The following is a 14,188-nucleotide window of genomic DNA, read 5'->3' as shown; positions in this document are numbered from 1 at the left end:
TCATACTTTTAAACTCCCAACAACTTTCCATCTCCCTTTTTAAATACTATAAAATTAGCATCCATAAAATCCCGTGCCGTCCCAAGAAGGGGTCATCTTCCTTGGGACGGAGGGAGTACTATTATTTTATAAAAGAGATGTCTGTATATTAGTACTATTATATTATGTGATGAATATACATACTGTACTAGTATATTAATGTCAACTCATTTTTCATATAAGTATAATTTTTATATTTAATATTATTCAACTTTTCATAAATGATTAAATGGATGTATCCAAATTTACCTATAAGTTTCCTAATTTATGTTAAAGTGATGTGGCACGTGGACTTTATTTTATTTCCAATTGGCAAGAAGTTATTGGTGAGGCACACCAAATCATAATGTCACCATAGCGTAATAGAATTTTTAGTCGTTATTCCTTACCAACAATGCAATTTACGCGATCCTAGGAGTCGACAATATGACAATTAGGTGCTGACGTGTAGTTTATATTTTGCAGACAAAAGAATATACTACTATTAATGCTTTAAAATCAAATGTAGTTTTTGATTAAGTTAAACTTTATACACAACTAAGAACGTATGATTAATTAGAAGAATAAAAGAGCAACCGCATGCTAAGAGTCCCCAGTATTTTTATTTGCGGAAAAAAGTGTTATTTTTTCACACCAAAATTAATTTAGTGGAATGGCAAGTGGAACGTGATCCGAATGTGGCCGAATGGATGTAGCGAGACAGACCTCGTGTCGAAGGACAACGAGAAGGATATATCGGCAATGTCGAAGTTCGAACTCGAGTTACTCAATGAGGTGATCGACTATGAGAAAGAAAAAATAGTTTTTTTTTCTTTAATTTTTTAGGAATTTAAATATTTAGGACTTGTAATTTTTAATTTATAGGGTTTATAATTTTTAATTTTTGAATGAACAATGAAAATTTTTAATACTATAATTGTTCAATGTTTTCAATTTCATAATTAAAATAGTTTATAGTTATGAATAATGCAATTTAATGTTTGTGGCCAAAATGTAAATAGTAGGGTTGTGAAAATTGTGATATGGTGCAAAGAATGGGGGGAATGATGATGTGGCAGAGACTTAGAGCATCCACAATGGCGGCGAGCGGACCGGCTAGCCGATTCCAGGCGCTGGCCGGTCTGCTCGCCGAACCATTGCAGTCGGCCAGCGCCAAATCGGAGAGCGCACGCCGATTCCCGAGCGCTGGCCGATGCGCTTGCCGATCGGCTGGCCGCCATTGCAGGCTCCCGATCGGCCAGCCGATTTTTTATTTTTTTATTTAATTTTTGAAACACTATATATACGCGATTTGCACGTCATTTTCATTCACACCATTTGTTTTAACGAGTTTTCTCTCTATCTTAATTTCTGTACAAGAGCAAAAATGTGAAATGAGTAGCACGGGTGGTAGTAGTGGTGGTAGTGGTGGGGATGCTGAGGAGTACGAACGGCGAATGAATGAAGAGTTGGAGGCCTATACGTCCCTTGAGATAATCCGGCTAATACAAAGGGCCTTACAGCCGGCGGTACCTCGACCTCGACCCGTTGTCCACCGCCGAGCAGTGATTGAGCGGGATCACGTAGCTGCACATCTGCGGCTATATGAAGACTACTTCGCACCGGAGCCGCGGTTCAACGCCAACCTTTTCAGGTGGCGTTTTAGGATGAGCAGGGCCTGTTTATGCTTATTGTTGACGCTTTGGAGCGTCGATATATGTGTTTACACTTCAGGCACGATGCGGCTGGCAGACCCGGCCACACACCTATTCAAAAGTGCACTGCGGCAATCAGGCAGTTGGCCTACGGAGGCGCGGCAGACATGTGGGACGAGTACCTCCACATCGGTGAGACGACTGCCCTTGAATGTATGAAGTATTTCTGTCAGGACGTGGTTGAAATATTCCGTGATCAGTACCTTCGAAGCCCTTCCCCCAAAGACTGCCAGGAGCTGATGCAGATGCATGGGGAGAAGCATGGGTTCCCGGGTATGTTAGGCAGCATAGATTGTATGCATTGGGAGTGGAAGAACTGCCCCGCTGCCTGGAAAGGGTTCTACACGACCGGCTACAAGGAAAAGAATCCCACGATGATCCTCGAGGTCGTAGCTGATTACCGGCTGTGGATTTGACATGCATATTTTGGGGTAGCCGGGTCGAACAACGACCTCAACCTCCTCAGCTCGTCGCCCCTTTTCAACGAGCAGTTCCACGACGTCGGTCCGGCCATCAGTTTTATCGCCAACGGGAACCAGCATGATATGGGCTACTACTTGGTAGATAGGATATACCCTAGGTGGCCCGTCTTTGTGAAGACGATCATGTGCGCATCAGATGAGAGGAAGGCCTACTTTGCGGAACGACATGTTAGGGTTTTGTATACTAGAAATCACCTTTCGAGTGATTGGATACTGTAAAACTCTAATGGTTATTTTCCAATAAATGCAACAGATTATTTTTGTCATAAAATGGTGTTATGTTTTACATTTAATGGTTGTTTATTACATATTTAAATGTACGAGCAAACGTAACAAAGTCTAAGTCTTTGTTTTAGTAGACCGGTTGTGGGCGTCGTCCAATTTAAGGTAACACGGTTAGTTCTAAACAAAGAAAAATAAGAATTTCACAACCTAGATAGGCCTAGACTACCTCTTGCGAAAGGTTGCAATGTCAGTCCGATTATTTCTAAACATTATTGAAATAAGATGACGTTGGTGTGGTATAGCACTGAATGGATCTAACAGCAAGACGAGTCTTTATGCTATCTACTGAAAGACGAGGTCTTGAAAATTAATTTCTTAATCAATGTACGTTAGCATTGAGCATACGATATTGAGGATCCACTACTTTGACTTACCAAAGGTGCGGGGTTTTTCGTAACCCAACGATCCAGGTATATTGGGTAGTGGTGATCATTATCTAGATGTGCTAGGATTGCTATTATGTTGAAACGTGCGCGAGGAGAGTCTCGTTTGATAACATCCACAAGAGGAGCTCGAAACGAGGTTTTATTATTCGGAACCTAGCTAGTTGGAGTTTGATTACTCTATGAATAATAAATAAGAGTTTCTTGCTAAGTCCACTCTTGGAATTCGAAATATGTTAATTAATTAAGTCTATAGCAGACATTAATTGATTAATGGATGTTTCCATCTTAAGCGCGGGAAATGAATCAAATGCAATTAAAGGAAACCCGGAATACTTATAATTTCGGATTTGGAAGGCAGTGCAATATTACTTCTGTAGTGGCTGCTCGTAATATTCCAATATAAGCTTATATTAAATTGTGGGTTCAATTTAATTAGTAAAAAGCTAATTGGGTGAGGCTTGTTCCAAACTCTTCCTTAGATCACTGACTGGGCCCAATATGTGACTTATATAAATAGGAGAATAAAGGAGACAGAAAACATAACAATTTATTATCAAAATTTTCGTCCCCCTCTAAAGAGAGAGCTCGAAATTTGTGCCTCCTCCGTGAGCTGAGTTCTGTCTTCCATTATTCGTGTCCTAGTACGTTGGTGAGGTTTGCCCACACAAATATCAGCGTATAGTCCGGGACACCAGTCAGAAGATCCGAGGTCTTGTATTGAAGATCTTCACGTGGAGACGGAGCAAGCCATCATCGATTCTTGATTGAATCAACAAGGTAAATTGGCTAATTCCATAGTAAGCATGTTTTAGGGATTTTATGTGCTAAAGCATGTTTTAATTCAAGTTATGAGCAAGATACATGTGATAATTACGCGAATAGATTTTGTCTAAATAATCTGCTAAATAGATCAAATTCATGTGATCCGTTTTGAACGCACGCTTCCGCTGCCAGCCCCTTCATGGCAGGAGTCGGCACGCAAGGACGTGGAATGCGCATTTGGTGTGCTCCAGTCTCGATGGGCGACAATTAGGGGTCCAACGCGTTTGTGGCATGTCGACTGCATTGCTGATATAATGTACGCCTGTATTATCATGCACAACATGATTGTCGAAGATGAAGGTGTACAACTGACTAGTTGGGCCAACGACGATAATGAAGCCGGTCCAAGCCACGGCGTGGCCGCCCCCAACGTACGAAGTGGGGTACCTCACGATGAAGTCGGCCGCCTCCAAGCACATGCTGACATGCGCCAAGTGGAAGCTCATATTCGACTTCAAAAGGATTTAATTGAAGAGTTGTGGGCGCGGAGGACTGCACGACGTTAGTTTTTTTTTAATTATGTAATTTTTTTTAATGTACCTTTTTTTTATTTAAATAAAATTATTGCATTTTTCCGTATCTGTGTCGTAAGTTGAATTCCGTATTTTGTGTGATTGTTATTTTTATAATTTTGTTTATTGTGGTTAGCCTATGGCTAGGCTATTGCTTGTCCAGTTGCTTGTCATGATGATATGACAGGAGAAGTTTTTAGTGCTGATGATGTGGCAGAAGGAGTTTGTGGCTAGGCTATGGTTGAGCTATTGCCATTGTGGATGCTCTTAGGCCATACCCTGAAATAGGGTCGCAGATGCCCTTAATACCTTAAAAAATTATGTCCACAAATACAATGAACAATTGGAAAGGATAACGTACCATACTTAATTTATGTAATGTGAAAACGACTTATTGTATCAAAATGCCGAACTTTGACAGGTTCTGATTTTGTTTTAATTTGGTAAGTTTCACAATAACAAGAACTTGTTAATTATTTGTTTTGGTGGTTGTTTAAGTTTGTGGTTTAAATTTCACTCTCTCTCTCCCCATGCATATTTTTCCCCAACTCCTAAGCACACCTACTTATTGAAATTGATAGTACTTTATTATAGTATAACAACCCAATGATTGATGATCTCAATTGAACACACGACAACTGCTTTACTAAATTATTGTTATATCGTGCATAGTAACACCTATTTATATTTCATTAACACATAGGCACACCATATATATTTAATACTACTAGTAGTATTTTATATGATGGACACCTCATGCATTATCCACATAATTTATCCTGAGTTCACAAACAGATGTGGGAGTTATTACCGAAAAAAGGTTTACAATGTGTCAAGTTAGAGCTTACCAAAATGTCATATATACTTACTAAAATTTCGTCCCATAAACTACTCTATTAGAAGAAAAGACTCATTTATTTTGTAAACTCAACGTTTATATTTTACAACAATTGATGTGGGACAACACTTAAATCCATAACAAAAAACTTATATTTTCATTTAGCATTTGATCAATTATAGTAGTACTACGTATTTTCACCTTAATTTATATTGGTAGGATTCCGCAAAAAAACGTGGCTTTTAATGATACTACTTAAGTTGTTAATTTGTGAATTATCATAATTTAATTCTTATTACTTTCTAGTTTCCACATTAGGTTTATTAACCTAGTTTTTTTCCCTTTTGGTTTGCTCATAGGTATACAGAAAACGTCTTTGCCGGAATTCGACTAATCCTATTTGATTGGATTTGCGGATTAAGGTCGAAAGTCTCTCAGCGGGTATTAGGACTTGAACCTATGATCTTAAGATCATTACAGCCCCGCGCTGCCAACTACATTTTGACCCGTTGTTGGCTGCCAACTACATTTTGACCCGTTGTTTGTTAACCCACTTTTTGGTAGTACTAAATATGGTGGTGGAACGGCTGTAGTATAACTATAAACCAAAATGGCCATGCTGCAACAAATTTATTTATTTATTCAAAAATATGTAGACCACAATTTAAATCGATCAATTGATACTCATCAAGTAATCATGTACGTGTTTGTCTCTTTTTTTTATGTTAATGTTTTTGTCGTGAATCCACATGTATGGCTGAAATTCAATGTACTATTTAAGTTGCATATGAATGATCCTATAGTGCATAACTTATCAGGTTTGCTTCGTGTTTCGTTAACCTAGCTATAATATATCCACTCCTTAATCCTTATATCGAAATGGAATTTTATCGAATAAATTTAAGATTTTTCGATTGTATAAAATTGCATGAGATCGATTCACGTATTAAAAAATGATACCGATTTTAAATTTGTATTTTTACACGAGATTTTGTTTATACAGAGTACGCATACATGTCATAGTCAAGGAGGTTTCGAACAGTTTTATTTGAATTGTGGGTAATTGGACTGGGGTTCTATCAAATTAAAAAAATTATAATTTTAACTCTGAATGTTAAGATTTCGGGTTATCAAAGCGCTACATAGTACTATTAATTATTATAATTATTTATTTATTTATTAATCGTAAAGATTCTATATGTATATATTTATTAATCAAAATAAATATTGAACTAACATCCCTAAGAGTACATATCAGAATGTTTCCAGGAAAATATATGGAGACACTACCAAATTAGTTAAACACAAAATTTATCAAAATATAAGAAAAAACAATATAATTATAAATGACTCCTTGACACATTTTTAGAATAAAAATATTATTATATCTATTTTATTGTCTTTTTATTAGATATATTCCTTCCACTATTAAAAAATAAAAATTTTTGAAAAATAAAGATTTTAATGCATAATTGATAAAGTAAAAGAGAAATAGTAAAAAAAATGATTGAAATAAAAATATTGTAAGTGAAGATTGAATTCTACATAATTAGAGAATATTAAAGAAGAGTAGTGATCTACGGAAACCACTACTTAAATGCATAACTAGAGAACACGAATTTAGTTCACTATAAGAGCGATTTAGTTCACTATAAGAGTGATTTAGTTCACTATAAGGAGTGAACCAAAACGCATTTACAGTGAACTAAATCATTCACGAAATAAATACTTCACTATAATGTTGTTTTAGTTCACTCATTGTGAACTAAATCGCCCATATAATGAACTAGATTATTTTAATCTAATAGTTGAGATTTGTTCTCTAGTTATACACTTAATATTAGTTATATTTTAATCATCTCCCTATTAAAGGAGTAATACATTTTTAAAGGACGATATGAATATTAAAGAGTACTGTACGCCAATAAATTTCAACGAAAAAGAAATATAACTGTTGAGGCAATTGGTTTCCATTGGGCTTGGTGCATACAAAATTATTATAATTGGGCTTTGTTGTGGGGATGGACTTGCGTACTCTTTATACCTCTGTATTCTTTTCATTTTATAAAGCGTGAAGTGCTCCTAGATGCTTTATACTCCCTCCGTTTTATAATAGTGGAGATATTTTTTTCAGCACGTGATTTAAGAAAAATTGTATTAAATGAGTTAAGTAAAGGAGGAATAAAGTAAGAAATGAAAAATATAGAAAAATAAAGAGAGAATAAATTAAGAGAGAGTAAAGTAAATGAAAAGAAATATGTTGACTTTTAATAAAAAGGAAAATGACCTTCCTACTATGGAACATACTAAAATGATAAAATGACCCCACTACTATGGAACTGAGGGAGTATATTTATTTACATGGGTCTAGAGGACGTACCATGTTGGTGGAATGACTGGAAGTACAAGAGATAAATAAAAACTGGGCTTAATACACCCTAAGAAGGAAGAACAGAAACTGAAAAATACAACGAAACTGTAAAATGGAAATTAAACTTAGCTGAGTCGAGGAAAGTCCTCTTTCCGCAAGACGAGATACGCCCCGGTAGTGCTCTCGGTTTGGCGCGTCGTCCCCAAAGATAAAACGGCAACATCTCTGGTGAAGCAGCACCGCTATCAGCAGAGCTCTGACGAACTGGAAGAGGAGAGGGCAGAGCTTCGAGAAGAAAGACTATGCAGAGAGAGTATAATGCTTATGTGTATGTTCTGTATTGATGCAAGAAATGACTAGCCTATTTATAGGCCTAGTCCACTGCAGGGGTCAACTCAGCCTTGATGGCTGTCATCATGGCGTGGCTGTAACGGCCAGCCGTTACGAGTTTGAAAGCTGGAGTGGTCGACGTTAAATCTAGACGCTATGCATGCCTAGTTCATCCGTCACATGTGGACTTCGTTACGTGGCAGCCTCGTAGACTTTGACTGCGTCATAGTTGACGATGTGTTATGCCACGGGTCTCGCTAACTAAGCGTTGGTCCAAAACATTAAGTTTGGGTCCAACACCAAGCCCAAAGACCACCCAAAGACCAATTGCCAATATCCAAGTCCAAGTCCAAGTCCAAGGCCACGAGCACGGCTCGGCTCGGCTCGGCGCGCGTGTGGGCTTCTTCAACCCATCTTAGTCCACTATAATTATTAAGTGCAGTAAAGTCACTTAATAAATACACATTAAAAGATGTGTCTCATCTCCTATGTGGGATAATTAACACTAGTTAATTACGCCCTAAGCTTTAATCTCATAGCTTTAATACCTTTTTTGCCATGTAGTTTGAAATTATAAAATAAATTGGAACAAGGAAATGAATAGTTTAAATTGAATTAAGACGAGTAAGGTGAAAATGATATCAAATTTACAATTTACATATACAAATTACAAGAATGGGGTGAGTGTAAGTGAGGATAGAGGGGAGTATTTATAGATAAAAATAGGGGAAAATGGTATCTAATTTGAATTTAAAATCAACATTTAAATAAATAAATAAAAATAAAAATAAAAGAAATTGTGTTTTGTGCAATCAATTTTGAATAGTGCAGCCATCACCCACCGCCAACCAATCAATTTTGAAGACTCAACTAATAGATTTTGAAGACTACAGATTCATTAATCAATGTTAATTAAAGTATTATGCTTTATTTAAAGTAATCAATTCTTCTAAGTTTTACTCCCTCCGTCCCGGGCTACTCGCTCATTTCCTTTTCGGCTCGGAGATTAAGGAATGAGTGTATAGGAAAGTAAAAAATGACGGCTGTAGGTGAAATTTTTTACTAAAAATGGAAAGAGTGCAAGTAACTTGGGACGCCCAAAAAGGAAATAAGTGCGAGTAGTGCGGGACGGAGGGAGTATTAAATAAATATTTATTAATAATGATCCGTACTCCATACACTCCATACGTAAAAAATTGTGTTAATTAAAAAAATCAGAAATAGTATTATAAAGTTATCGCCATAATGGAGTATAGTTTTAATATAAGGATTAACTATGCTTGAATTTATCATTGCATTGGCGGTTCGGAACCGTGAACCGCGGTTAACCGGCGGTTCGGTCGTGGTTTCGGTTCGAAAAATTTAGAACCTGAACCGAACCATGGTTCTAAAATTCATGGTTTTGGTTCGAAATATTTCTCGCAGTTTTGGTTCGGAACCGTAACCGGCAGTTACGGTTTCGATTTTAATTGCCGGTTCGGTAAACCTTGAGCAGCTCTAACCGCAAGTCAAACCTATTTAATATATAAAATATTGAAAATAACATTTTAACTATCTAGAAACTGTCAAAAATAATAAAATTCCATCACAATCAAACATAGTTCATGACATCAAAATTTACATTCTACTGCAATAAAACAACTTAACTTACATTCCACAAAAGAAAAAACAAAATATAGTAATCTTTTTCGTTTTGAATTTTTGTAGAAGTTTACAGCAGCAACAACTAACAACACATACCCACTTCACACCCATTAATTCATTCCTAAATCCTAACAAACAACCCAATGAATTAGATGAAATTGCCAAAAAGGATAAAAATTAAATTCATTATCAATTATGTATAATACTTACAAGTATTCCAGACTTGGGAGATAGGAGCACGACCAAGTTCACACGAGAAAGAGAGAGATTTGAAAACCACGAGCTGTTAGTCTGTTGCGGTATACTGAAATCGACTGTGAGCCGCGAGCACAAGCACGAAAGTGATGGGAGGCAGTTGAAGGTACCGACGGACCGTGGTGGTGGAGTGGGTACAAATTGAGAGAAATCGACTGTGAGTTGCGTCGTTGCTGCTGCGTTGGAGTATTGGAAATAGAAAGGTTGGAAATTAGATTTAGGGTTACACGTTTAGGCTTTAGTTTTGATTTTTGAAAAATAAAATCTTATAATTATATAAATAATAAATATGTTAAATATATATAATTATTAACGGTATATACCGCGGTATATACAAAATTCATACCTTTACCGTACCTAAATATGTAGATATGGTATCATACCATACAAAAAGTGCGGCATACCGAAAATTCAATATTTTTGATATTTTTTCAGTATGGTAAGTGCGATATTTCAATATTTTACCATTCCTATATTTAGATGGGGCAAATGCCCCACCTCAATTCCCAATAAATGTATGCATACATACATTATGTTAATCTACTCGCATATTCACGATAATTTGCCCTCCTTTATTTAATAAAATAAAGATTCACTTGCCCCTCACCTATGAAAAACACCGCTTGCACCATCACATATAACGAAATAGGGAAGACCCAAGGCCCAAATTATAATACTCCTCCGTATAAATATAAGCCCCAGATATTTACCAAAAAAAAAAATATAAGCCCAAAATAAAAAATAAAAACCAAAAATATTTGTGTTCCTTTTGAAAACAGCCGCAATGAGAGAGGCTCTCTCCCAACACCCAAAAAATTTTCTCTTGTTATTATATTTTATTATTATTTTTATATTTATTTATTTATTTATATGTTAATATTTTTACCCCTCCTACTACAGTTTCCTGACTCCGTATGTCTACCTCTACCAATTGTTTCCTATTTCTTCTAATTATATATATTTAATTAGAAAAACTTAACAAATTTTGGAGTAATGCATCATAAGTTAAAATGCTCATCGAAATTATTTACCCAAACAATTAAAATCCCTCAGATGGTGAAGTACTTGGCTGATCACTCTAAAGTAGAGAAGCAAGCAAGGAATTCGACGGCAAAAGAGCCGGGGATATCATGGTGCTCACCGATGACACGGCGGTTATAGAAGGTACTGTGCGAACACTTTCACCGCCAAGATGTAAGGAATTCTTGTATTCATCTAATGAGCGCAGCGGAAATTGCAGACAAGAATAACAGATCTAGATTCATAATCATATTGTAAGTTGAGCATATAAATCACAACATAACTAAATCTTACTTGTTGTGTTGTTTTCTTCTACGATTGAATCCTGCAAGTTGAATCCACTACTATCGAGGTCCACGTGTATTCTGATCCGATGCAGGAACAATTCCTCGGTACAATCGTTCTATAGAGAAAGCTAGGAAATCTCTTGTGAACGTAGCGCCGCTTTTCTGTCTTAGAAAATTAGGTTTTCTGTATCTTCTATTCTCTACAATAGAGCATATATATAATAGAATAATTGTAACATTGGACCAAGCCCAATAGAATTATTTCCTATTAATCTAATCTAGCCCATTAATCTTTCAATCTCCCACTTGGACTAGCATTAGATATAATACACAGCTCTAACATTGTACCCTTGAGCGGATCAAAATACACATATAGTGTGACCCTTTAGGCCCTCATTATCGACGACGATCTAATCGAAGTCTGCACAAAACTCCTAGACTGCGTTGGCAGCGTAGCTCGATATATGAAGGACGTTTACATGAATTCGGTAAACAAGCCTTTACACAAAGTTTATAGTAATATCCTTTCATTCACGAACCACCCGATTGAGCCTAAGATTTGTCATGTGTCATCCAAATAGCTCAATCACTTTATCTCATCTTTATTAAATGACCCATTCGATCATATTCAATTACTTTAATTGAATATATCTTTGCATTGGCCAATGACTTAATGGTCAAGTAATATAGAGAATTTGAGTGTTCTCTCGAAATTCTAATCGAGTAATGAATCTCATTCTTGGCTCAACTACCATTTCCATTTATCTTATGATATACCCAACACAAGTCCGTGTCTCAATCCTCCTTTGGGAGGCAAAGCGTTGGACAAGATCAAAGCACACCACTCAACAAACAAAATGTGTAATGACCTCAGATCCAAGGACTATTACATACTTCATGTACTAATAAACTGTAGACACTTAACAAAAGAGTTTAATAGTAGGGTATACCAATACTCTCCAAAGTATACCATGTGTCCATCACGAGTATCTAATATCTCATAGTTGTGAGAACAACTACATTCTCAAAGAATGTGATGCAAACCCCATGCTAACCTATAACATATCATCAATATCACATTCTTGATGATCATTGGTTAGGGCTATTTTAGAATTATACTATATCATTAATGTCTACACCATTAACGACAATCATAATTCAAGGGAACAAATATTTAGAATAAATACAAACATTTTAAACAATTATCCCAATAAGTGCACAGAACCCATAAGAAATAAAATTTTCATATAATGTGATCAAGTAATATTGTCTCAACACAAAATATTTCTAAGACATATAAAACTGTAACTCCCACTGATTCAAAGCCATCTACCAACATGCTTAACACCTAAGCTCTCAAAGTGCTTGTTGTGTTTTGCTATACATAACGGTTTGGTGAAAGACTCAGCCAAATTATCATCAGTGGGTACTCTATCTAATTTTATGTCGCCTCATTCAATTATTTCTCTGATCAGAAGATATCTTCTTGGAACATGCTTGTTCCTGTTCGTAGCTCTGGGTTCTTTTGCTTGCGCAACAGCACCAGTGTTGTCACAATACAAAGGTATTGCACTATTGGCACTCGGAATGACACCCAGTTCTTTAACGGACTCTAACAAAGCAACGGCTTCTTCGACAGTTGTACTTTGTTTGGAACTATTACAACTCACTGCTCCACCATTGAGGACAAAAACATATCCAGACTGAGACTTATAGTCGTCATGGTCTGTTTGGAAACTAACATCAGTGTACCCAGTGACTGATAACTCTGGTTGTCCACCATAGACTAGAAATATTCTTTAGTCCTTCTAAGATACTTGAGAATAGTCTTAACTGTTTTCCAATGTTCCTCACAGGGATTTTGCTGAAATCTGCCTGTCATGCTAAGCGCATAGGCCACATCTGGCCTAGTAGAGATCATGGCATACATAATAGATCCTATAGCCGAAGCTATGGGATCCTTTTCATGTTGTCTCTTTCTTTGTCATTAGAAGGACAATCCTTCTTTGACAATACAATGCCATGTCCCATAGGAAGAAAACCTTTCTTAGAATTCTCCATTGAGAAGCGCCTTAGCAAATTGTCTATGTAAGTGGATTGTGATAATCCTAACATCCTATTTGGTCTATCTCGATAGATCTTAATTCCAAGGATATAGGAAGCATCACCTAGATCCTTCATCATAAAGGAACTAGACAACCACTCTTTCACGGATTGCATCATGGAACGATCGCTTCCCATAATCAAGATGTCATCAACATATATGATAAGGAAGACAATGTTACCATTCTCGCATTTACTATAAACACATGTGTATCCTTTGCTTTTGACAAAACCAAACGATTTGATTGTTTTGTCAAAACAAATATTCCAACTCCTCGAAGCTTGCTTAAATCCATAGATGGACTTCTTTAGTTTGCACACTGCATTCGGCCTTTCTTTCAATATAAAACCTTCTGGCTGTGTCATATAGACATCGCCTTCTAATTCTCCATTGACAAATGCAGTTTTGACATCCATTTGCCAAATATCAAAGTTGTAGTATGAAGCTATTGCAAGTAATATCCTAATGGACTTGATCTTAGCAACTGGCGAAAAGGTTTCATCATAGTCAATGCCTTCGCGCTGACTATAACCATTTGCCACTAACCTAGCCTTGTAGGTTTGTACTTTGCCATCTGCATCTCTCTTCTTTTTGAAGATCCATTTGCAACCTATGGGGTAAACCCCATCTTGCAAGTCAACTAGTTCCCAGACTAAGTTGAAGTACATCGAGTCCATTTCAGATATCAAGGCTTCAGGACACTTCTCTCGATCGGTGTCTGACACCGCCTCAGTATAGGTCTTAGGCTCATCATCATCTAAATCAACTTCATCATCTTGGTTCTCAACCATTAGATTCAGTCTCTCAGGTGCACGACGAATCCTTCTAGGCCTATTGAGTTGGTTTTGCTCTGGACAACCCCAGGTCCGGATATGGTTAAGACTTGCTTTCTTGCCACACCATAACTCATATGGTGTTTTCTCGACTGATTTAGAAGGAACCCTATTTAGAATGTAAATAGCCGTTAGTAAAGCATGACCCCAGAGAAATAAAGGAAGACTAGCTAAACTCATCATAGATCGAACCATATCTAATAATGTTCGGTTTCTCCTTTCAGATACTCCATTCATTTGTGGTGTACCAGGAGGTGTCCAGTCTGACTGAATTCCATGCGATTTC

Source organism: Salvia splendens, chromosome 2 (genome assembly GCF_004379255.2).
Source record: "Salvia splendens isolate huo1 chromosome 2, SspV2, whole genome shotgun sequence".
Lineage (NCBI taxonomy): Eukaryota > Viridiplantae > Streptophyta > Magnoliopsida > Lamiales > Lamiaceae > Salvia > Salvia splendens.
Note: the sequence above shows the minus strand (reverse complement) of the source record.